Genomic DNA, 25,997 nt, shown 5'->3' on the forward strand with positions numbered 1-25,997 from the left:
CCTACGCCACCTAGCAACCAGACTCTCCACCACACCCCCTGAGAGGAGATGGAGGCTTTTGACCCCCTGCCACTATTCCAGTGGAGGTATAGGCTTTGCCCCCTCCTGGGATCCCCAGGGGTCCTCTCATGGGTACATGTGTGAGACCTGATCACTATGCGCCTGTGTTCCACACCCCTGTCAGCCTTCTGGATTACCTGTATTGTACTGTCCCCAGCATGGGTGCAGTACTCAGTGGTGCCTGACCAGGTCAGGGGCGCCACAACAACACTTTTATTTTAGTATTGTTTTTTGGCACTCAGACTGTGTGTTAGTTGCAGCAAGCCACTAGGTAGCTTCTGTAAGATATGAAGCCCCCCAAAGTATGCTAGCTTGTTGCTATGAAGGTACTGGCCTTGAGGCACAATTAGTGACCCTAGCAGCGGCACATGCGGACAACACTTGTCTGCATTTGCGGTTTCATGTTCACACTACTCCTATTTTTATATATTTTTTTATTTTTTATTTTTTCCTCGCATGTGTTTGCCATTTGGTTGGACCGCAATTTCATACTGTTTCAGTATGGGCCTTCATGCTGCCTCTATTTTTGCTTAGTTTGGCCCCCTTATTAAGTCATTACGTCTATTGTGTCTATTTTGCCACCAGGGTTCCCTGCTACAATTGTCAAATTGTGGGTTTAAAATAAACAAGATATGTGCTCTGCTTTATCCCAGCACTCCTTGTTCTACCTGGTTTAACCTGTCATGTTGCCCATGTTCTTTTTACCTTGCACGATTAGCGCCCCCTGGGTGCAGTTCATCCTTGCACAAATCCATGTTATCACACTGTTTTTTGGCTTGCCCTGCTACCTGTCCATCCCCTCGTTAGTGCGCATGTGCGCACACTTCCTGGATCCTGAAGCCGGTGACGCCGTCACATCCTCACAGGTGATCGCTATATTATTAGCGTTTAGTATGTATTTAACCTGTCTGAACTCGTTTACTCACACACTTTCCCTGACGAAGCCGCCTGCGTGCGACGATACACGTGGGGCTGCTGCACACCCTGTGACCGCCACTGTACCCACCATTACAGCCTCCTTTTTCCCACAGGCCCCCTGACTTCGGCATGGAGTACACGTCCTGGCCTTGCCTTGCCATCCATCCATGTTGAGCCCCTGGACCACGGCTCCCCCTCAGGTGCTACCTCTCGCCAGGGTCCTTGCTTTTACATCTGGCCTTCCCAGCCTTACAAGTGCTAATAGTGCTGGCTTGCATGCTACTGTATATGTATCCTATATTTCTAGGATTGCATTTTAGAGTGCCTGTATATATCTCTTATATAGTGGTCAGGATAAGGCATTTCTACTGGTGAGTGTCTCCCTTGCTTTTGCTACTCTTACAGAAATGACTTGTGTTTTTTTTCCTGTATATATTGTAACGTTGCGCCCTGCAACGTGGGGGTTCCACTCGCTTGCAGCGGTGTGAGGTAGCTTCAGCAACACACGTACACAGTCTCTCATAGAAATTCCGGCAGTTTATTTAAAAACACTCAGCATAAACTGCCCTCAAACATAAACAATAAGTCCATTATGGAAGTTTTAGCAACTTCCCCACTCTCTGGCTCCTGCCAGCATACAACTCTAGCCAAGGTTCCTTCCAGCACCCAGGGCCCTCTGCAGACCCCTGTCTGTCTCTCCTCCTGGAGAGATTCGGCCCTACAGCCCTGGCCTGGCTTGGCTGCACTCACCTCAGACTCAATATCAGAGCCTTGTGTTCAGCCTCCACACAGGCTGATACACCCAGAGCTCCCGGCTCTGCTCTCACTTGTTTCCAGTCCACACACTGGACGTCTGGAGCTAGTCTCTATCTAGACTGCCCTCGACACACTCCACCTAGGTTCAGAGACAGGATTGCTTTAACCCCTGGAGCCACACCCACAGGTGGTAAGGAGTGTGTAATCAGCATCACACACCTTTCCATGGCTCTGCATGTAATGCAATCCTGTGGAACCACAGGTCCCAGCCAACTTCATATTGCAGAGCACCCATGCTTCTGCAAAACATACCGGCCCTTTGTTATACAGCCGGTTGATACGTCACATACCCTCTCCCTCTGTTCAAACCCGTAGGGGAGAACACTTGCCAACGACCTGGGGCCGCGAGACAGGGCATCCCCGCCGCCATGCCCCACCAGTCGAGAGGGCCGTCCAAGGTGCCCAAGAGCATAAGTCCCTGAGACAGCGCCCGACACTGTCACCAAACCCTGTCGTGTCAACCTAGGGTTAAAGGACGTCCCCTTTCCGGACCGTTCTCTCCCTGACCCACTCCCAGGGTTACCGTAGTAGAGAGACATGTCCTCAGTCAAACCTACAGTCTTGTCCGAACCTAGGCTTACTCGTGTACCCCCAGGGCTACTGTCGGGAACGCTAAGCTCATAGCGGCCACCATCTACAGTACATCGCAGGGTACTTCTCTGTCGGCGATTCCTTTTATCGCGTGTCTTAACTACTGGACCGACACTCCATCTTCCACTTCTTTCCTCTGAACAACGGGGAGAGGACGGCTGCTGTCCCCCACACAGTTGGCGAAGCTGCTCCTCAATTTTCAGGTTTTCTTGCCTCAACCGCTCCATGTCACGTACATGGTGTACCCGATATCCAAGAAGGCTTCGAATGTTTCCAAGACTCTCTGCAGTCCCGACACAGACGAACAGAACCATACCAGCTTCCCTGGGTATCTTGCTCTCATTAGCAGCAGGGATTCTTAATCTCACCAATCCCAATTTATTCACCATGTCTTGCATGACTCGTCCGGTTCTTCCAATGATTCTCCCCACCAGAGCCCAGGGTACTTGGACGATATCTTCCACCAGACTCTGCGCTTTCCTTTTATACTCTAGCTGTCTAGTGGCTTCCTCATTTTGCAGTTGGACCTGCCACTTCATACGAACACACCTGAAGGGCATGTCCTTGAGAATAGCCACCCGCTGCCCAGTAATTTTACTGGTGGACAATATCACTAACTGTTCAGCCTCTGGGGTACAGTAGACTTCACACGCTTCCACAGCTCTCTTAAAGTCGTCATGCATGCACTCGATGGCACACGCTTCTCTTAAGTCCTCAGGTATATCCACCATGCACTTGACTACAGAAGTCTCATTCATCCCTGCCGCTTCCACATGCTTGTCCAGTTTCGCTTCCAGAGTCAGCTCTCTTTGGGCCTCCCCTGCTTCAACAAGTTTGGTCAGGATCGACGCTCATTGCTCCATCTGTTCCAAGGCTACCTGGGACCTGGACTGGTACTCTGCCAAGTGACTTCGGAGCTCAGCCACTTCTTTCTCCAACTCCCTTACTCGACTCTCAGTAGCCTGGCTAAGAAGTGTTTCGTGTTTCAGATAGCCGTTGCTCACCCTCTTGAATGAGTCTTCGCCTGTGGACCTCTCTGGTCTACAACACACTATTTCCGAGGCCTCTTTCACCTCTACACCTCCGGCCTTTCCATGGGGTGCAACTTTGTCATAGTCACCCCTCTCTTGGGTCTCAGCTGCTTCACCTTCAGCCGCCTCACAGATAGGTGGCTCGTCAGCTTGCTCAGAAGCGGGAGAGAATTCAACTTTCAACTCTGGGGTCGGCTCCTTCTCCATGGCTTCATCGCTTGCCAGTGTACCCGCCTCAGCTTCAGAACCTTTGGGTTTCTTACTCTTCTTACCCACGACCTTCTCTATATCCTCCATCTTGGTGTTACCAAGCAGGTCAGGCAGGCTCTCAGTCCTGGATGAGACCTCTGGTCCAGACTTCACCTCCTCAGAGGCTCTCTTCACTTCAGCGCCAGCTGTTTCTTGGGTTTTCACTGCATTACCTTCAACTTCCTCTGGGGTCTCTACCATGTCACCCTCAGCCTGGGTGTCACACCCTTCAACATGGCACTCTGTTCTTTTTAGAGATTTGGGGCTGAATTCGCTGTCATCCTCCCCAGCACCAGGTAGTTCATCAGTCTGCTCACCGGGACTGTTGTGGATTATTCCTCCTCCCTCACTCTCTAGGATTCCATTTCCTATACCACTCTCACTTGACAGACAATCAGCTTCACACTTTGAAATCATAGAGACCACCACCATTACGGCCTTGGTGGGCTCCTTCCCTGCTATCGCAGCCTGCTGATTTCTGACGTCACAATGTGTCGGGTCAGTTTCTGATTCCTCTTTCTCTTCTAGGATATCACCGTCTGACTCTACCGTAGCAGTTGTTACTGGCACCATGTCTTCAGTAACCCGGCATGTCACTTTCACTGCATCCTCAGACGGCATACACTGTGCCCCCTCTCGGCGCTTATTACGTCTGCGGCGGATGTTTTACCCTTCCCGCTCATCTGTACCTCACTGTACTCGTTTGTCCCCTTTCTAGAGTCAGGGTCTTTACTGGAGTCATCATCACTCTCCCTGGTGTCCTGGACTAACATGTCCCCGCTTAACCAGGTGTCAGTCTCCTCCCCTGAAACTACTTGGGTTTTAGTGGTCAGACTGTCACTTCCCTTTGGAGACGTCACGTCACTAACTGGGGTCCGTCCATCATTTTCTTTGGTCACCCCTAACTTAGGACAGTCAATTGTAGGAGGTGCTATCTCCTCCTTACCACACATAAGTGCACAACAAGGACCCCTTTTAATCTCATACGGTAAACAGGCTGTTTTAGGCGGGGGCTGACTCATTCCGGTGTAATCGGTCCCGGCCTCTGTCTTCCATAAGTCCTTAAACAACTCAAAGTCCTGTCCTATGATAACGGGATAGATCAAATCCCGAACCACACCCATGTCTGGGCGCCCCATACGGTCGGGCGTCTGAATCATCACTCTGGCCAGAGGATATTCTTTAGTGGTCCCATGCACACAGCTTCCTTCTATTGTCCTACCATCCATAAAATGAAGATTAGGCATGGGTCTCACTAAGGTCAGCCGGCTCCCCGGGTCTAACAGACCAGACACACGTAGCCCATTCAAGTCCACGGAGCACTTTTGTGGCCTCACATCGGATGGATAGCCTATACCGCAGGTAGGACATAGGTAAGGCGAATCCCATTGCCCCTTGCTATAGTTCACCTGTTCGGCTTGTGAATGCTCCCCCCCTGGTGGGTCACCACCGCTTTTTGAGGCTCCGCCCCCTGTTGGGTAACTACCCCGTTCCGGGCCTCCGCCCCCTTCTGGGCAACCACCCCTTTTTGGGATCCCGCCCCCTTTTGGGCAACCACCCCTTTTTGGGACTCTGCCCCCTTTTGGGCAACCACCCCTTTTTGGGACTCCGGCCCCTTTTGGGCAACCACCCCTTTTTGGGACTCCGGCCCCTTTTGGGCAACCACCCCTTTTTGGGACTCCGGCCCCTTTTGGGGTTTCCATGCAATGTCCGTAGCCCCCAGTTCACACCGTTCACCCTTACCTCCCAGGGCACCTAGTGTCTATACTGGGCCCCGAAGGGAACTCTCAAACTGGTCCATGGCTGCGACATCGCTGCACACTGACTGCTCCTGCTGTCCCCGCACCAGGAACTGGTACAGCTCCTCCAGAACGTCCGCAGGGACCATTCCCTCTTTTTGGCATTCAGCCCCCACTGCTGTCACTGGACCTCCTGGTACATGCTGTTGTTTCTGCTGGCTCTGGTTCTGCAGCAGCTGGTTCAGGAGCCCCTCCATGCTGCAACGAGAAGAGGAACAGGAGGGGCGCTCCAATGGGTAATACCCGGTGGTCAAAGACAGGGGGGGTTAGAGAACCACTAACCTTTCTGGGTTGTACCGCCCGTACAACCAGGATCTCCAGCCTGTGGTGTATCACTGCTCACCAAGCAGGGCCTTACAATTCCAGCTGGCCTGGAACCTCCAGTCACTGGTCTCTCGCCACTGCAGCACAGAACCCCGCAGACGCACTGATTCACCGCCAGGTGCTTGAGAGCGCTGTCACTGTTCGTGGACCCGCCGATCCACCGCCAGCTGCTTGAGTGCGCAGACAAAATTTTCGTGGACCCGCCGATCCACCGCAAACCACTTGTATCCAGAGGAATATGTCCTAGACCGTTACTCTCAGCAACCAGGCTGCGTTGCCCCTAGCAACCAGACCGCATGCTCGCTACCTCCACCATATGTAACGTTGCGCCCTGCAACGTGGGGGTTCCACTCGCTTGCAGCGGTGTGAGGTAGCTTCAGCAACACACGTACACAGTCTCTCATAGAAATTCCGGCAGTTTATTTAAAAACACTCAGCATAAACTGCCCTCAAACATAAACAATAAGTCCATTATGGAAGTTTTAGCAACTTCCCCACTCTCTGGCTCCTGCCAGCGTACAACTCTAGCCAAGGTTCCTCCAGCACCCAGGGCCCTCTGCAGACCCCTGTCTGTCTCTCCTCCTGGAGAGATTCGGCCCTACAGCCCTGGCCTGGCTTGGCTGCACTCACCTCAGACTCAATATCAGAGCCTCGTGTTCAGCCTCCACACAGGCTGATACACCCAGAGCTCCCAACTCTGCTCTCACTTGTTTCCAGTCCACACACTGGACGTCTGGAGCTAGTCTCTATCTAGACTGCCCTCGACACACTCCACCTAGGTTCAGAGACAGGATTGCTTTAACCCCTGGAGCCACACCCACAGGTGGTAAGGAGTGTGTAATCAGCATCACACACCCTTCCATGGCTCTGCATGTAAGGCTACTTTCACACATCCGGTTTGAGCCGTGCGGCTCAATCCGGGTGTGAAACCTATGCAACGGATGCGGTGAAAACACCGCATCCTTTGCATAAGTTTTTACATGCGGCCGGTCCAGTTTTTTCCGGTTGCGGCACGCTACTGAGCATGCGCAGTGGAAGAAACCGCATGCGGCGGCCGGATGCGTTTTTTCCCGCATCGCGCCGCACCCGGCGTCCGTAGGCATGCATTGAAAAATTGATTGCGGCTGGATGCGGCGCGATGCGGTTTTTTTGCCGGAGCAAAAAATGTTGCAGGCAACGTTCCATCCGGCCGCGGCATCGTCTAAATCTGCCGCATGCGGCAAAAACCGGACCGAACGCAAGCCCATGCGGCACAATACGGCACTAATGTAAGTCTATGCAAAAAACCCCGCAACCGGTGGCAAAAAAAAACGGTTGCGGTTTTTCTGCAGAGCGCCGTATTGTGCCGCAAAGCAAAAAACGGATGTGTGAAAGTAGCCTAATGCAATCCTGTGGAACCACAGGTCCCAGCCAACTTCACATTGCAGAGCACCCATGCTTCTGCAAAACATACCGGCCCTTTGTTATACAGCTGGTTGATACGTCACAATATATATATTTATTTGTGCAGGGGACCTCGTTATTGTAAGTGTAAGTGTTGGCTGTATCTAAATAATCATGTACTATAACAATATGGGGATACTGGATATTTCTGGTCACTGGTTGTGCAGCCTTGTTTTTTAATTGTTTTTAATTTTTGTTCAATAAAGGTTTTGCTATTTTCTCATATTGGGTTGTGCTCAATTATGTGCAACGTCTTTCTCTCTGTTCTACATTGTTCTTGTGTTGCACTTGTAGCACTCCTGCTGGTAATACTTCTCCATTGTGGTGCGCTCCTCATTTATATTATATCAGTTTCGCCTTGGCTCCTCTCCTGAGGTAGCTTTTCTGGAGCTGCACAGTGCCTATTAGGGCATTTCTTGATTGGATTCTATACCGTGTTTTTTACTGTGTGTGCGTTGGCTTTTCACCGGCATCATGGATTGGGATGCACGGGAGGCGGCCTGGCGGGCACAATCTGGCAGTGTTTTTCTTACAGGGAGTACTGCTCCACATGTATCTGATGAATTTTCCATTCTCACATCAGATCTTCTATCTGCACACAAGACCGGGGTCAGGCTCTGGTGGAATATTCGCAGCCTTGAGGAGTACCTCAAGGCCGGTATTGTACCCCGGGGCTTGAGAGTTTCTATTTTCCCAGCATGGGAACCCTCGGTGGCGTTCCAGGACACCTGGGAGCAGGGTCTTCTTAAATGTTCTAACATACTGATCAACATGCTTCTGGAACATGACAGAACATTACTGGCCACCACTAAGACCAACATTAGGGACTTGGAGGCTAAACTTAGCAAACATGATGACCAAACGTCGGTTCTAGCTTTCCAGACTAAACTGAAGGACGCAGTTGACCGCTATGAGCAGGACATCATTGAGAAAAAACGGAAAAAATTCCAAAGAGACTGCTCGGATCTTGATAATAAAACCATCTTTAGATGGAAACATATGAGCAACACCCGCCAGACAAGACTGCCCAGGACCCATCCAACCAACCCTCAGGGACGTGCCACCTCCAAAGATGTAAGTTACAGTGATTTTTTTATCTACAACTGGCAGCGACCCAGACAGAGGACCAGACGAGGGGGCCGGGGCAGGGGTCTTCGTAAGAAGAACTACCAGGAATCGGAAGTACATACCACAGTACAAACAGGGTGCGAGACCGAAACAACATTTTTAGGGACCTCTTTGGACACGGGACTTCAGGCAACGGATGATACACTCCAGGTAATTAACCTTTCCGACTATGAATTAACCTTACATGAGTTGTCCGTTCTCAGAAGGGGGCTCACCTTTTCTCCTACCTATGGCCTGGATAAGTTCACGCTGATTAAAGATCTTTATTTGTTTTGTAGGCGGCTTATCTTTCAGGTCATGTATAAAGCTGGGTTCACACATAGCGACAGCGACAACGACATCGCTGTTACGTCACCATTTTCTGTGACGTAACAGCGACCTTGTAAGTCGCTGTTATGATCGCTGCTTAGCTGTCAAACACAGCGACGCAGCAGCGATCATAACGTCGCTACATGTGCAGAGAGCAGGGAGCCACGCACACTGCTTAGCGCTGGCTCCTTGCTCTCCTAGCTACAGTACACATCAGGTTAATTAACCCGATGTGTACTGCAGCTACATGTCACAGTGCAGAGAGCAGGGAGCCGCGCACACTGCTTAGCGCTAGCTCCTTGCTCTCCTAGCTACAGTACACATCGGGTTAATTAACCCGATGTGTACTGCAGCTACATGTCACAGTGCAGAGAGCAGGGAGCCGCGCTCACTGCTTTGCGCTGGCTCCTTGCTTTCCTAGCTACAGTACACATAGGGTTAATTACCCGATGTGTGCTGCAGCTACATGTGCACAGAGCAGGAGCCGGCACTAGCAGCAAGAGCGGCGGAGGCTGGTAACGAAGGTAAATATCGGGTAACCAGGGAAAGGTCTTCCCTTGGTTACCCGATGTTTACAGTGGTTACAGCTTTCCGCAGCTGCCAGACGCCGGCTCCTGCTCCCTGCTCGCTTCATTTCGTCGCTGTCTCGCTGTCACACACAGCGATGTGTGCTTCACAGCGGGAGAGCGACGACGAAAAAATGAAGCAGGACATTCAGCAACGAGCAACGACCTCACAGCAGGGGCCAGCTCGTTGCTGGATGTCACACACAGCGACAGCGACGGAACGTCGCTGCAACGTCACAGAAAATGGTGACGTAGCAGCGACGTCGTTGTCGTCGTCGCTGTGTGTGACACCACCTTAAGAAACCAGAGGTGATTGACACCCTAAAACCAGATGAGCAGCAGGCTTTCCGGGATCTGTTGGGACTTTTAGAGGAAAACAGCACGAACACAGGCAGAGGTAGGTTCCCCTTCAAGAAGAAATCTTGTACCAGTCCTTCTTTCACTATGGCACCGGCAGTCAGACTATTTTTTGAATTAGTCAAGGCAGATTTTCTGCAATTGACACCCGGTAACCCACGAGCCCCTAATTTGATGGTAGCAGAAAAGAGAGCCATTGACAATTTACGTAATAATAACAAATTTGTCATTAAAGATGCGGATAAAGGAGGCAATGTTGTGATTTGGCCCATCGAGCTTTATCTTGAAGAGGCCCATAGACAACTTTCAAATACTATCTACTACAGCAAATTGCCCTCTGACCCCACTGGCCTCTTTACCACCAAACTGCACTGTCTACTTAATGAAGCGTTTCGGGTGGGTATCATCTCGACTGATGAGAGGAACTACATGTGGGTTGATAATCCAACTATCCCCACTCTTTACATGCTGCCGAAAATTCACAAGTCCACCATCATACCACCAGGGAGGCCCATCGTGTCTAGCATTGGAAGTCTATGTGAAAAAGTCTGTGTTTACATAGACTTTTTCCTCCAACCGTTGGTGACCAGACTACCCTCATTTGTCCAAGACACCTCCCACTTTATTAACATCTGAAAGAAAGTCAGACTCCCTTCGCAGGCTCCCCTTTTGGTTACTTGCGATGTGGAGTCCCTTTATTCCAATATTAGGCATGAGGAGAGGCTGCATGCGGTCACATATTTTTTGGATGCACAGGGACATTCGGACCGCATGCATGATTCCCTTCTCATTGATCTTTTGGATTATGTGCTTAAACATAATTACTTTCTTTTTGACAGGGGTTTTTACAAACAAACCTCTGTTGCATTTTAGAGTGCCTGTATATATCTCTTAGGCCCCCTTCACACGTCCGTTAAAAACACGCACGTGTTTCACGGATCGTTTTTCATGTCCGTTGTCCGTTTTTTCATCCGTATTCTTGTTCCGTGTAACATCCGTGTTGCCTCCGTATGTCCGTATGATTCATCCGTTTGTCCGTTTTTAGAGTCCGTGTGTGATCCGTGTCACTAGCGTTTGCCATCCGTTTTTCACGAACGTTTTTCTGTGGATTGTCATCACATTAATGATTTAATGTGTTGATGCTGGTGTTAATTAACATTTCCCAACTTAAATGAGCCACTAATCCGGATTTGGTTTTTTTGGTGTGCTTCCATACTGGGTCTTGTTGAATTTTTCATAATGTCCATATCAAATGAGGCTCTGTTGTTTCTCGCATGGATGATATCTCGAAGATTTGGCGTTAGGCATTTTATGATACCGTCTTCGGATATTGCTGATAGAAGAATGTGGGTGCATCCTATTGTCCTCATGCGTCCTACACATGGACATTTTCATTGTCTTTTTCTCGAGTTAAGGCGTTATCCTGCAAAATTCCAGGCATATACTCGTTTATCAGTTGAACAGTTTGATTCAATTTTGGACATACTAAGGCCTCATATTCAGCTCCAGGACACAAGCATGCGCCTATGTATTCCTCCAGAAGAAAGATTGCTTGTTACTTTAAGGTATGGTTTCTTACATTAATATTTTGAAATATTAAAATTCATAATGTTTTAATTAATATATTTATAAAATTTTAAAAATTTCAAACACAATATCGATTATTACCTTTTTTTATTAAATTTATTTTTCATATAGAAAGGATTTTTAGTTTTTTTAAAAAGAAATTTAATAAAAAATAAGGTAAACCCTAATTATTACAAGATTTATCCTATATGATGACTGTTTAACCTGTTTAGTCTTTAATATTATTAATAGTGTTTCTCTATTACACATTACATAGGTTTCTGGCAACAGGCATGTCTTATGGTGCGCTACATTTTGACTTCCTCCTTGGAACATCAACTATAAGTGTGATTATAAAGCAAACCTGTGATGCATTATGGGAACATCTCCGCAATCAAGTAATGCCTCAACCAACATGTGAGAAATGGCTCTCCATAGCCCATGGATTTCATGAACTGACAAAATTTCCACACTGTATTGGGGCTTTGCACGGGAAGCACATTAGGGTACGCAAGCCACCCAATTCAGGGTCACGATTTTTCAATTTTCACAAATATTTTTCCGTTGTCATATTAGCCTTAGTAGACACACATTATAATTTTATTTATGTTGATATTGGGGCATATGGTAGTGCATCAGATGCAAGAATATTTAGATCATCACGATTGGCCCGACGTTTGGTTTCTCATGAGTTGAATTTACCTACTCCATCACCACTGCCTGGTACTTCTACACCTCAAGTTCCTTTTGTTATGGTAGCAGATGAGGGTTTTGCTTTATCGACACATGTCATGAGACCTTTTCCAAGGCGTGGAATTGATGATTTAAAATCTAACTTTAATTCACGTTTAAAGGGAGCACGCTCATATGTTGAATGCACATTTGGTATTCTCGCTTCAAGATGGCGCATATATTTAACAACCATACAACTGAGCCCAACAAATGTTATGTCTGTTGTAAAAGCTACAATTTTTTTACATAATTTTTGTAGAATTCATGAGGGAAACATTACGAGTGACACATCTACATCTCATTATATAAGTAATGTTCCACGTAATGAGAATTACAGCACACAACCATGTTTGAATGCTTTACAAATTAGAAATAACTATATGCATTATTTTGTCAATAATTAATTTGTTTTTAATTATTTTTTTTTTTATTTAAAATTAGCTATGCTAGCAATGTAAACAGAACACATTTTCATGGTTAGAGCCTTTGTTTTTGTATACCAAACATTTATGATCCTGTTAACTTAGTGACATCATCTAATCTGTCTTTATTGATTAATATTCCATTTATTATGCTCTGATAAAATAATTTATTATGATTGCCAAAAATTTTTTTTAAATTAAAAATCAAAAAAAAACAAAAAAAAAAACAAAACATAATTTCATACAAAAAAAAAATGTGTGTAATTATATATTTGGATTAAAACATAACAATTAAATATCTTGTAAATAAATATGATGTTTATTAAAAAACTGGGAAACAAATTTTTGAAAAAAAAGTAACATTTATTGTCATGGAAAAAATGAAAACATTTATGACACTTGAAACAATATAGCCATATTTGTCATAGTTTCATTTTCAAAAAACATCACATCACCACAAACATTTAAAAAAAAGATGCCTGTCATTATGTTTATTTGCCAAAATATCATGGGCCTTGAGGTTGATAAACGTTTAAACCAATTATTTTTGATATTACCATTCTTTGTATGGTTCATAAACCAAAAATAATATCCATACAAAATAAACAATTTGGATACATTGTAGCAGTTGAAAGGCCATTGACGAATATATTTGTTAAAATATAGTTTTTACTTACATTTAAAGTACAATACGTTTTTCCATTACAAACACACAGAAAATGTTTTATATTCTTTGATATAATTAAAGAAAAATCTTGAAAAAATGTTTGTAAATCCGACATTTGTTAATTTTCACAATTACGTTAAATTCGCCATGTTTGACCAACATACCAGAAATTATGTTTTTTACCAAAACAATATTTTGAAATAACAACACAAAAACTGAAAGAAGACTTATGTGTAACATAGGCACCTAGTCAATTAAATCATCTAGAGTAGCAACTGACTGTTGTGTTGAAGGGATATTATTTTCGGGGTCAGAGATTGTTTGTGAAACATAGGTTGAGGTTTGCGTCTTATTCACGCATGTGGCAACATTTGAATCCTGAGAAGATGATGTTGGTAGCATGTGTGACGATGACGCATACATTGGTTGGGCCAGATTTTGAGAAAACATTATTGGGTTTTGAATGTGTGGTTGTTGTGTGTAAGAAATATTTGATGGAAATTGTTGACCCTGTATGAATGAGTGTGTTGGAGTTTGGCCAAAAAACAATGACTGTTGGTATGATGGAATTTGACTTGGTATTTGTGTTGGTTGAATGTTAGTAGTATTTCTGTAATTTTGTGTTTGTAAAGGATGTTGTAGGTAATTTATTGGAACAATTTGATTAGTAGGTTGAGTCAATTGTGTCAACATATTGCTACTTTGGCCAGACATTATAGTAGAAATAGATGGTATGGGTCTATTAATGATGTTTTGTACTTCTGTATTTTGGGCTGCTTGGTTGCCAAAGTTGGTTATAAGTGAAGTAGTTGGCTGGTTGGAGTGAGTTTGTGGTATTAGTTGAGCAGAAACATCAGGGATAGGTGAATTATAATTAGTGCGCCATTGCTCGATGACTAATAGGACATGATTTGGTAGGGGATTGGTTTGGCATGCCGATATTAAGGTTAATATGGCAGCCCTTATGCGTTCCTGGTTGTCCGAGTGTACTTTGGACAAATATGGTGCTAAGGAGCGACAAAATCTCTCGGTATCGTTTTCAGGCAAAAGCGAGTTCATTATTGACATGACTCTGGTGTCTATAATTTCTGGGAGGGATCTGAAATCCTCTGGTCGTCTAAGTCTTCTAGCACGATATGTTGATGTTTGTAAGCGTGACCCTGAAATTTGAATTGAGGATGGAGGTATATTTGTTGTAGTGTCTTGTGGTGTGTTTGTTGCCTGATTTGTGGTGCTCTGGGCTCCTGCCTCACTTGAGATATGTTCTGTATTTTGATTTCCCGAGTTTTGGCTTTCTGGGTTGTTTATATTTGTCTGTTCCACCTCTGAATCCGAAGTTGCTGGTGCTGACTGTGCGGCGGATGGGTTGTCGTCGGAGTCGTTCAAATTGTCATCAGTTCTATTTTTTTCAAAAATTACAAGAAAAAAATTTCAAATTATTTTTATATTTTAAAAAATTCCATTTACAAGAAGCAACATCGCTGACGATCTTAAAAGTGATGTGACACCCCCCAAAGTCGTTGCAATCTGGGTTATGTTATCACTACCATGAGCGTAAGCGATGTTGCAGCGTGTAAATTGTCCTTTAGCTATGTAAATTTCATTTTGATAATCATTTTATCAAGTGTTAATTGACATATATACTTACTGAGTGACCTCCATTATAGGTCGCAGAAACTCTAACTGTTCAAAATAAACATATCTTCTCTTGCGTGTGTTGGCGGAAGTTGAGGGAATGGGATTAAATTCCCGTCTGTACTGGTCCCGGGCAGATCTCCATCTCCTTCGCACTAATTCCACTTTATCCATGTTTTGAAATTGAATATTTGTACCATAATGATGGTTTTTTGTTTAAACAAACAAAAAGGACAATTGGATATGTTGGGGGAAAAAACAAGAAAAAAAACAAATTAGTGCTATCACAGACTCCACGGTAGAATGTACTTGATGATTTTTATTTTGCGCCAAATCCGCACCTTATTTTTACCGCTGATTTTCAGAAAATCTGCAGCAGCGGCATGGCTTTTTGGAAATGCTGTGTCCATGCTGTGGATTTTTCAGTGAAAACACTGTGGAAAGAGATTTTGATGTTGCTTGTGTCTGTATTGTCCTGAGGAAGGGAGCAGATGCTCCTGAAACGCGTAGACCTGAGTATGGAATAAAGTTACGTTAATTTCATCTCCTGCATGAGTGGTCGTTGGAGCGGTACCTTAATACCCTTCTCCTTATAAGAGTGGATTTTTCAGTGGCGGATTTGCCGCGAATTTTGATCCGGATAAATCTGCAGCATGTCAATTATTGTTGCGGATTTTGGTGCGGATTTTGGGTATAGAATGTGGAATACGATATAAAAAATTCCGCATCAAAATCCGCGGCTAATCCTCGGTAAATCCGCGGCAAAAATAAGGTGCGGATTTGCCGCAAAAAAAAAATCCGCAGTTACATTCTACCGTGTACACATAGCCTTAACAAGTTTTTCACAATTGGCATCTGTAAGTGTAATTTTGGAAAAAAAAATATAGGTAAAACACCTAAAAAAAAAACACTTACCAAATCGAGCTCTTTTACCAGGTGAGCAACGGTCCCATCCATTGTTTGGATAAAGCTCAGCTGCAACCGACTTCCAGGTTCGCTCTACAATTGTTCGGTCACGATAGCCATCTGTGCGTGTATCCCATAAATCTGGGTGTCCCTCAACTACCGCAATTATGCGTCCAGTATCCACACGTGGAGCCATGTTTAGTTTTTCAATCACTAAACCAAAAACAAGCTAGAGAAACGCTCAAATTAAGCCTCACACTCCTTCCTTAATGCCTGCAGGCTGCAAAATGACATTAAATACAGCTCAAAGCAAATTGAAGACACCTGGCAATAAAGAGATACATTAATTACAAGAATAGTTTAAAAAACGGACAGGGACCACACGTAGATGCATCCGTGTCACGTACGTGTTTTCACGCACCCATAGACTATCATTGGATGCGCGTGTGCGTGTTCCGTGCCAAAAACGGACAAGCATCCGTGAGGCACGGATACACATACGTGTCACGCACACGGACACACGGAGCGTATGGAAAAACGTACGTGTATCCACAGACATTGAATAACAATGGTCCACGTTTGTCCGTGTCTCTAGTACATACGGACACGGACCAAACACGCACGTGTTTCACGGACGTGTGAAGGGGGCCTTATATAGTGGTCAGGATAAGGCATTTCTACTGGTGAGTGTCTCCCTTGCTTTTGCTACTCTTATAGAAATGACTATTGAGTGTTTTTTTCCTGTATATATATATATATATATATTGTGACGTATCAACCGGCTGTATAACAAAGGGCCGGTATGTTTTGCAGAAGCATGGGTGCTCTGCAATGTGAAGTTGGCTGGGACCTGTGGTTCCACAGGATTGCATTACATGCAGAGCCATGGAAGGGTGTGTGATGCTGATTACACACTCCTTACCACCTGTGGGTGTGGCTCCAGGGGTTAAAGCAATCCTGTCTCTGAACCTAGGTGGAGTGTGTGTCTAGGGCAGTCTAGATAGAGACTAGATCCAGCAGTCCAGTGTGTGGACTGGAAACAAGTGAGAGCAGAGCCGGGAGCTCTGGGTGTTTCAGCCTGCATGGAGGCTATACACAAGGCTCTGATATTGAGTCTGAGGTGAGTGCGGCCAAGCCAGGCCAGGGCTGTAGGACCGAATCTCTCCAGGAGGAGAGACAGACAGGGGTCTGCAGAGGGCCCTGGGTGCTGGAAGGAACCTTGGCTAGAGTTGTACGCTGGCAGGAGCCAGAGAGAGGGGAAGTTGCTAAAACTTCCATTATGGACTTATTGTTTATGTTTGAGGGCAGTTTATGTTGAGTGTTTTTTGAATAAACTGCCGGAATTTCTATGAAGAGACTATGTACGTGTGTTGCTGAAGCTACCTCACACCGCTGCAAGCGAGTGGAACCCCCACGTTGCAGGGCGCAACATTACAATATATATTTATTTGTGCAGTTATTGTAAGTGTAAGTGTTGGCTGTATCTAAATAATCATGTACTATAACAATATGGCGTTACTGGATATTTCTGGTCACTGGTTATGCAGCCTTGTTTTTTAATTGTTTTTAATTTTTGTTCAATAAAGGTTTTGCTATTTTCTCATATTGGGTTGTGCTCAATTATGTGCAACGTCTTTCTCTCTGTTCTACATTGTTCTTGTGTTGCACTTGTAGCACCCCTGCTGGTGAAACTTCTCCATTGTGGTGTGCTCCTCATTTATATTATACAAGTAGTGACCCTGACACCAAGTATTAATAAAAATTGGGTAACACTAAGACTGTGTGTTAGTTGCAGCAAGCCACTAGGTAGGTTCTGTAAAATATGAAGCCCCCCTAAAGTATGCTAGCTTGTAGTTCTGTAAGATATGAAGCCCCCAAAATTATACTAGTTTGGTGCTATGAAGGTATTTTGCTTCAGGGACAAGTTGTGCCACTGACACCTAGTATTAATAAAAATTTGGTAACACGCAGACTGTGAATTGAGATGGTGGCTGACAGGTACTACACTACACCTGAACCCGTTGTTTTTACAATTTTGGGACCTTTTCTTTTCAAGTTGTAATACCTATTGTGTTGTGAATGTCAGTTATGCTTTTGCTGCTGTGAGGCTCCCTCTTGTGGTCAGGAATGGTTTGGACAGAGACCAGGTGTGCTGGAGCAATGGGCGTTTCCATTGCTAACTCTCTGCCTATTTAAACCTTGGTCTGCTAGCAGTCTGAGCCAGTTGTCATTTATTCTTTAGTTTACCAGCCTTCTCATCTTGCTCCAGACCACATCTACCCCAGATAAGTGCTTTGTTCTTTCTTTTGTTGTTTTGTTCTTTTTGTTCTTATCTGGGTTTGTCATTTACTGTGGTTGTCAGTTCATTTGCATGCAGGAATCTTCCCTCTCTGTTGCTTAGCTGGGATGCTCCCTGCAGCTATGTTTGGAGTATTGCTCCTATAAGTCCATGTGTTTGTTGCTTCTTGAATTTGTAATTGTTCCTGCTTTCTGTTCATTGGTTTGACAAGAGCGCCTGATATACGGAGTTCAGATCGTGCGATCTGAGGACTTTTTGCATTATCAAGTATTTGGATTTTTGTAGGGTTTTTCTCTGGCCACCATCAGCCCCTTTCCTATCCTTTTCTATTTAGTCAATGGGGCCTCACCTTTGCTAATCCTATCATCTATCTGTGTATTGTGTTTTCCTATATCACCGTAGTCTTTGAATGTGGGGGGCTTGCTATACCTTTGCGGTCTATTTCTGAGGCAGAGAGTTATTCTTCCTTCCTTCCTTTAGGATAGCTAGTTCTCCGGCTGGGTTCGCGGTGCATAGGATGTTAGTTCACCCCTCAGCTACTTCTAGTGTTGATGGTTAGTAAGGGGATGGCGGCCAGATTAGTTGCCAATGCTCTTGTCACCTTTTTGCCAAATCTATTGTGATCTTCCATGGTTCCGGATCATAACACTATTGTATAACAGACACAAGGGATGTAGCAGTGCTGAGCTCGTTGCTTATTAGTAGCAGATGTCAGGACAGCTTTAAATCTCTCCCTGCCTGTGAGTAAGCTGTCACTATATCACACACTGCAGTAGCAGACCGTATGCAGCACTAATAAGAGGATTGTTTATTTTGTTTTTTGTAGCAGCAGTTCTATGATTTACACAGCTGCTAGCACAGTGGACACAGTCTTAAGCCCTTATAAGGACTATTTTGGATTCTGCAGCAGGAACACTATCTCATAGAATAAACTGCACTGTCCCTATACCTTGTTCTATGATTTACACAGTTGCTAACACTTAATGCTAAATAGCTTCAGCCCTTAGAAGGACTAGTATTAGTTGGCTGGAAAAACGCTGTACCGCACACAGTACAGTCTAGCTAAGACCAGCAGATCCGGAATGAATGCGTGCACACAAAATGGCGACAGCCTTATATAGCCCCTATGATGCTGTGCGGCCAAGCCAATCACAATAACACCACAACAAAGATGGCTGCGGCGTTACTGTGAGGGCAAGCAACGCCAGATGTGTTCATTGGCTGGAAAAAGGCGCCAGGAATTCCAGAAACGAAAATGAAAGTATCGGAGCGAATACCATATTAGCCGTCGGATAGCAAATACCTCGAATACCCCATTATCCGTCGGATACCGAATAGTGGCGAATACATTCGCTCATCCCTAGTCATCAATGTACTGCACCCAAAAAAAGGACATTGATGGCGTCCGATCTGACACTAAGGGGTACTTTGCACGTTGCGACATCGCAGGTGCGATGTCGGTGGGGTCAAATCGAAAGTGACGCACATCCGGCGTCACTGTCGACATTGCAGTATGTGAATCCTTTTACATACGATTAACGAGCGCAAAAGCGTCGTTATCATATGATCGGTGTAGGGTACGACATGTTCATAATTTTGCAGCAGCGACGGTACAATGTTGTTCATCGTTCCTGCGGCAGCACACATCGCTGTGTGTGGAGCCGCAGGAGCAAGGAACATCACCTTACCTGCGTCCTGGCTGCATGGAGGGAGGAAGGAGGTGGGTGGGATGTTCACGTCCCGCTTATCTCCGCCCCTCCGCTTTGATTGGCCGCCCTGCCGTGTGACGTCGCTGTGACGCCGCACGACCCGCCCCCTTAGGAAGGAGGCGGGTCGCCAGCCAAAGCAACGTCGCAGGGCAGGTAAGTGCATGTGAAGCTGCCGTAGCGATAATGTTAGCTACGGCAGCAATCACAAGATATCGCTGCTGCAACGGGGGCGGGGACTATCGCGCTCGACATCGCAGTATCGGCTTGCAATGTCGCAACGTGCAAAGTACCCCTAAGTGGTCCCTCTCCCACAGTCCCAAGAAAAGGTTAGCGTACAAGGGTGTAAAACATGCACCCATTGCGGTGGCCTGAAACTTCCAGAAAAAGTACCTCTTAAACATTAAAAAATTGTGAATCACTGAAAATTCCAAGAGTTGGAATAAATCAGCCATCACAGGTGATGTATCAGACAATTGGAAAAAATATTTGATTACCCCTAGAACATTTTTTTATACTGGTATAGAGCAATTCAACATCTCATGTAACCGTTTAATCAGCTAAGTGGGATCAGCTAGGTAACTCAGCTACAGATGAGATAAGGGCAGAGAAAACACTTGCTAAAAGCCAACTATTGTATACAGAGTGAATGTCACAAAAGTCACTATATACAATGATTAGAAGCCTTTGAAACTGCACTATGCTGAAAAAAGATTAATTAAAATACATAGCTCACCAGAAATGCCTGAAAAAAAACACTAGGTGGCACCATTGTTCTGCTGTCAGAGATGTTGTATTAAAACAAATGTACTTAAAGTATATGAGGTAGGTAGTAACACATGCTTGTGCAAGGAAAATATAGACAGATATCCAGTATAGAAATATAATAAAATCAGTACATCAGTTAACTTTTGTAGCAGGAGGCTTCTAGCAGCACTATAGTTGTGTAAACAATGTAGTTAACCCCTTTACGACTTTGGCTATTCCGGTACATCTTATTCATCAGAGATCTTCCCCACTACTAATCTGTAAGTGAAAAGAACTAGAACTCAAACAAAGAAAAAATCCTTTATTTATTACCGTAGTCTTTGAATGTGGGGGGCTTGCTATACCTTTGCGGTCTATTTCTGAGGCAGAGAGTTATTCTTCCTTCCTTCCTTTAGGATAGCTAGTTCTCCGGCTGGGTTCGCGGTGCACAGGATGTTAGTTCACCCCTCGGCTACTTCTAGTGTTGATGGTTAGTAAGGGGATGGCGGCCAGATTAGTTGCCAATGCTCTTGTCACCTTTTACCAATGATTTGTGGTGGTCTTCCATGGTTCCGGATCATAACATTTAACCCTGTGAGGGAAGGTGTTGTGTGGGGGCCTATTTGTGTGACTACCTGGTTTTGCCAGGGCGTCACATTCCCCCTTGGTTTAATACAGACTGTCCGTGGGCTGTCAAACCACCAACATTTATTAAACTGCATCTGTTTTGGATGGAAAAAAGATGTATTTCAACAATAAAACCTTTAAAACATTTTGTTCCTTGACGGGAGGCACAATTCTTGAACGTTACAATAACTGAACGGAACCACCTTGTTATCGCCCCGGCCACCCAAAACAACCTGTTCCCTGGTGCCACCGCTAACACTTGTGCACACCCCTTTGCCCAAGTCCAGGAATGGGTCCGGGTAAAAAGTTCCTTACCCGGCAATCCTTGTTACGGGTTTCACTGTCCGGGGACCCCTGGTCTGGAGTGTAGTCACCGGTTGCAATGATGACTGGGCCTCAGCCGACTCCACCGCAGGCCCTTGCTCCAATCAGCCTCTCCGGAGACCGGGTCGGTGCAACAGGAAGGTCGTTTTAGGGTCTATTTACAAAGCCCAATAGTTCTTGGGTTGGCCTGCCAGTTCTCGGCCTTGGTCCATGTTTAAAACTGAAGAACTGTAGAACTGTCCCAACGGGGACACATAACTGGGGTAGTCGGGAATCCGCTACCTATTCATTCTCTGAAATCAGGTGAAGTATTCGGTCAATTGAAATTCATTAACACACATACAGGACTATATACACAGCAAGCGGGCACCACTCACTAGACTACAGTTTCCCTGTATCTACGTGGTGGATGACCTAATTTAAGGCGTGTGGACCTCCTCAGTCCCCTACTCTCACTTAGGACTGGTGGGGTAGAGTGAATGACGGGTTCCTCTTCCCTAATGTCAGGTACAGCGGGTAAGGACCTACAGGGGCGTGGTATCGGTGCAGGTGCATCCCTGGGTGCAGGTGTTAGTGTATTGCCGATAGGCCGCTCTTGCTCTGTATCTTTCACGGGTTGTGGGAACATTATAACGGGAAAAATTACCGCTCCATTCTGCATGGGCCAATCAGCCGGGAAGTCACCCATAACGGTGTGGATCACCTATTTCTTCTTCTCCACGCCCGGAGTGGGGGCGGGAACCTTCTCCACCATCTTCAGGGGCTCTGGACACTTCTTCAGGTGACCCCTGGAAACAGTGGCCGTAGTACTCCCTTGATCGCGGCTGACAAGGTACGTCTTCTGATCTTCTCAGCCAGTGGGTTGGATAACATAGGGGGTCCTCTCCCACTGATCATCCAGCTTGTGTAACCTTCTTTTCCTCTATAGCACTACTTCTCCTGGATCAAAGGGAGTAGCCTGGGCTTGCCGGTTGAAACGCCGCTCTTGCCCTTCTCGGCTCTGGCGCAGGTTTCTCTCCACATATTCTTGGATCTGTCGGTACTGCTTCTGGCGCTTGGCGTCCCAATTTGTGGTTGGTGGGATGGTCTCAGTCACCTCAACATCCAACTCTAGATCCACCGGCAGTCTTCCGGGCCTCGCCCTCATCAAATATGCGGTTGTGCATTTGGTAGAGCTGCTAGGAATGTTGTTGTACATGTCCACCAAATCAGGCAGTTTTTCAGGCCACAGGTTCTGCTCCTCAAGGGGCAAAGTCTTGAGAAGATTGAGGACCTGGTGGTTCATCTTTTCACACATCCCGTTAGTCTGGGCATGATAGGGTGTGGTTCAAATCTTTTTACATCCGTAAAAGTTGCAGAACTCTTAGAAAATCTCTGCTTCGAAGGCAGGGCCATGGTCCGTAAGCACCTTCTCCGGGTAACCATGCGGCCGGCAGAAGTATGCCTGGAAGACCCTCGCTGCGGTATAAGCTGTTAGATCCTTGACGGGTACTACCACCATGAACCTGGAGTAATGGTCTACGATGGTAAGGGCAAACATGTAGCCGCTCCGGCTGGGCGTGAGCTTGACATGGTCCAAAGCAACCAGCTCCAGGGACTGATGAGTGACAATTGGCTGTAACGGGGCTTTCTGACTGGTTCCATCCTTTCTTCTTAGCGTGCAGGGACCACAATCCCTGCACCATTCTTCGATGGACTCTCTCATTCCAATCCAGTAAAAACGCTCCCTCAGCAGCATTTCTAGCTTCTTCCAGCCGAAGTGTCCAGCTCCATCATGATAAGCCTTCAAGACCAAGGGTACATATACTTGCGGCACTACGATCTGGCAGACTTTCTCATGTGTCTTTGGATTAATTAGCCCTGCTGCAAGTACAAGCGATGTCTTTCCTTCCACAGCCGCTGCGCTTCTGCGGAGGCAGTGGGCTCCAACCTGGAACTGGTTTGGGATATTAGCATCTTGACTAGCCGGACCACAGGCTCCTGATCTTGGGTCTCCTGCCAACCATGGCGGGGTAACGGTTTGAAGGTTGCCTGCTGCAGACCACTGTATGGTTTTGCGGTCTTCTCGCCATCGGGTTGATGAAACGCAGGCAGTTCAATTTCTTCCAACTCATCTTCATTCAACCCTCCATCAGGTAGGTGCGGCATCCGGGACAACGCATCTGCATTGGAGTTCTTACGGCCGGCTCTGTACTTGATGGTGAAGTCATAGTTCGCCAGCCGAGCCACCCAGCGTTGTTCTAGGGCCCCAAGCTTCGCCATATCCAGGTGTGTCAGAGAGTTATTGTCCATGTAGGCAGTAAACTTTGCAGAAGATAAGTAATGCTTGAACCTTTCAGTTATCGCCCAGACGAGTGCCAGGAACTCCAACTTGAAAGAGCTGTAGTTCTCAGGATTTCTTTCCGTCGGCCGGAGCTTCCTGTTTGCATAAGCAATCACCTTCTCCCTGCCATCTTGCATCTGGGACAGGACAGCACCCAAGTCCACATTGCTAGCGTCCGTATAGAGAATGAACGGGAGGCCATAGTAGGCGTAGCCTAGGATCTCTTCTCCGGTCAAAGCCGACTTCCGCTGCTGAAACGACTCTTCATGCTCTTCACTCCAGGCGAACGGGAGGGCCAAGAGCCTTGCCATTCTTAGTTTGCCCCACCAGGAGGCCCTGCACGGGGGCTGCCATTTTGGTGTAGCCCTTGATGAAGCGGTGGTAATAGCCCACCAGGCCCAGGAACTGCCTCACTTCTTTGGTGGTGGTAGGTCTTGGCCAGCTCTGGATGGCTGTGATTTTCTCTGGATCCGGTGCTACACCTTCGGCACTCACCACGTGCCCAAGGTCCTGCACCTTGGGCTTCAGCAGATGGCACTTGGAGGGCTTCAGTTTCATCCCGTATTTGGAGAGAGCTTAAACACTTCAGCAAGCTGTTCCAGATGTGACTCGTACGTCTGCGAGTAGACAATGATGTCATCCAAATATAGCAGGACTGTTTCAAAATTTCGATGTCCCAAACAGCACTCCATCAACCTCTGGAAGGTTCTTGGCGCATTATACAGCCCAAAAGGCATGCTGTTGAACTCGCAGAGACCCATCATCGGGGAAGCAAAAGCAGTTTTCTCTTGGTCTTCTTCTGCGACGGACACCTGCCAGTAGCCACTAGTAAGGTCAAGAGTGGAGAAATAATTTGCTGTCCTCAATGCAGCCAACGATTCCTCAATACGGGGAAGAGGATACGCGTCTTTGTGAGTTATCTGGTTAATCTTCCGGTAATCAACACACATCCTCATAGTGCCGTCCTTCTTCTTCACCACGACCAGCGGAGCCGCCAAGGGACTACAACTATCACGGATGACACCTGCCTCCTTCATGCTCCTCAACATGTCTTTGGCACACTGGTAATGTGCAGGTGGAATCGGCCTATATCTCTCCTTGATGGGTGGATGTGTATCGGTAGGGATGTGGTGTTGGACTTTCTTGATCCTCCCGAAATCTAACGGGTGTTTGCTGAATACTTGCTCATACTCTCGCACTACCCTGTACACCCCTCTCTTGTGGTGTGCAGGTGTGGAGTCGGTGCCTACGTGTAACTCTCGACATCACTCTTCTAACTGCTTTGGTGAACTGTCACTGTCTGACTGTGATGCAGTGATGGTGGAGGCTGCTGCCTGGATGGCATCAGTATCTACTGTGAATAGTTTGGTGATGGTGGCATAACGGGGCAGTCTAACCTCTTCCTTTCCGCAATTCATCACTCTCACGGGCACTCTCCCCTTTCTGACATCAATCACCCCTCTGACTGCCATTACTGTGGGTCAGTGTTCCGAAGGCAGAGGCTCTACCACTGCTGGGTAATCCTGTCCTCGGGGACCTACTGCTGCCCTGCACCAAATCATCATTTCACTCCGCGGAGGCACCACTAGGGACGCTACATCCATCACCCGCACACTACCAATCTCTCCACCTGACATGTTCACCTGTTGCCGCTGCCGAGAGCCCGGATTTCACGTTGCAGGGCTCTCTGCCGACCCGCTCCTGCCGTCGCAGACAGTTATAAAAAACTTACCGTGTATGGGAAGCTGAGACCCAGGACTTAGAATGGTGTTCCAAACGTTATTCCTATTTGTTAGTATTTTTTCGTTTGTGAACCCTCCCCAACCACACCTATTGCCAATCCATATCATACGCATAAATAGCCTGGGTCTCAGCTTCCCATACACGGTAAGTTTTTTAACTGCATGAGAGGACACACACAAGCTAGGGACCCCAACGTAGAGAAATACTTTGGCGTAGTGTTGGGGCTCTATTGCATTGATCAATTCAGTAGCTAAATTTCTCTTGATTGATATGTTCATGGCAGTAATGCAGATTCCATTTTTCACATTTTCACTCTTGCATCTAGCTATTGGATTTTTCAAGTCAGTATTCACACAGCAGTTTCTGCTATTTCATGTATTCCCCTTACATAGTCACTGGTGTGCATACCTTATCTCCCCATAGGGCTGTCCATACCGACTTGTTGTTTCTTCTCCTTTGCATCCAGGGGACGTCTTCTGGGCTGTCAGCGAGTTGGATCTTCTCTGCTGGCTTGCCCTTTGGTGGAAGCTGCAAGGCGGTGAGGATCCTTGCGACGTCATAACTCACTGGACTTGCAATGATAAGTCCTCAGGGGTACCGGGCGTTGCTGCGGGTGCCGGCAAGGCTAACAGAGGGGCCGCTACCGTGACGTGAGCGGTGTCAGCCGGCCAAGATGGCGGGTCGGTGGCACCAGCTTCAGATGTTTGTA

The sequence above is a fragment of the Anomaloglossus baeobatrachus genome, chromosome 2 (assembly GCF_048569485.1).
Source record: "Anomaloglossus baeobatrachus isolate aAnoBae1 chromosome 2, aAnoBae1.hap1, whole genome shotgun sequence".
Taxonomy (NCBI): Eukaryota; Metazoa; Chordata; class Amphibia; order Anura; family Aromobatidae; genus Anomaloglossus; species Anomaloglossus baeobatrachus.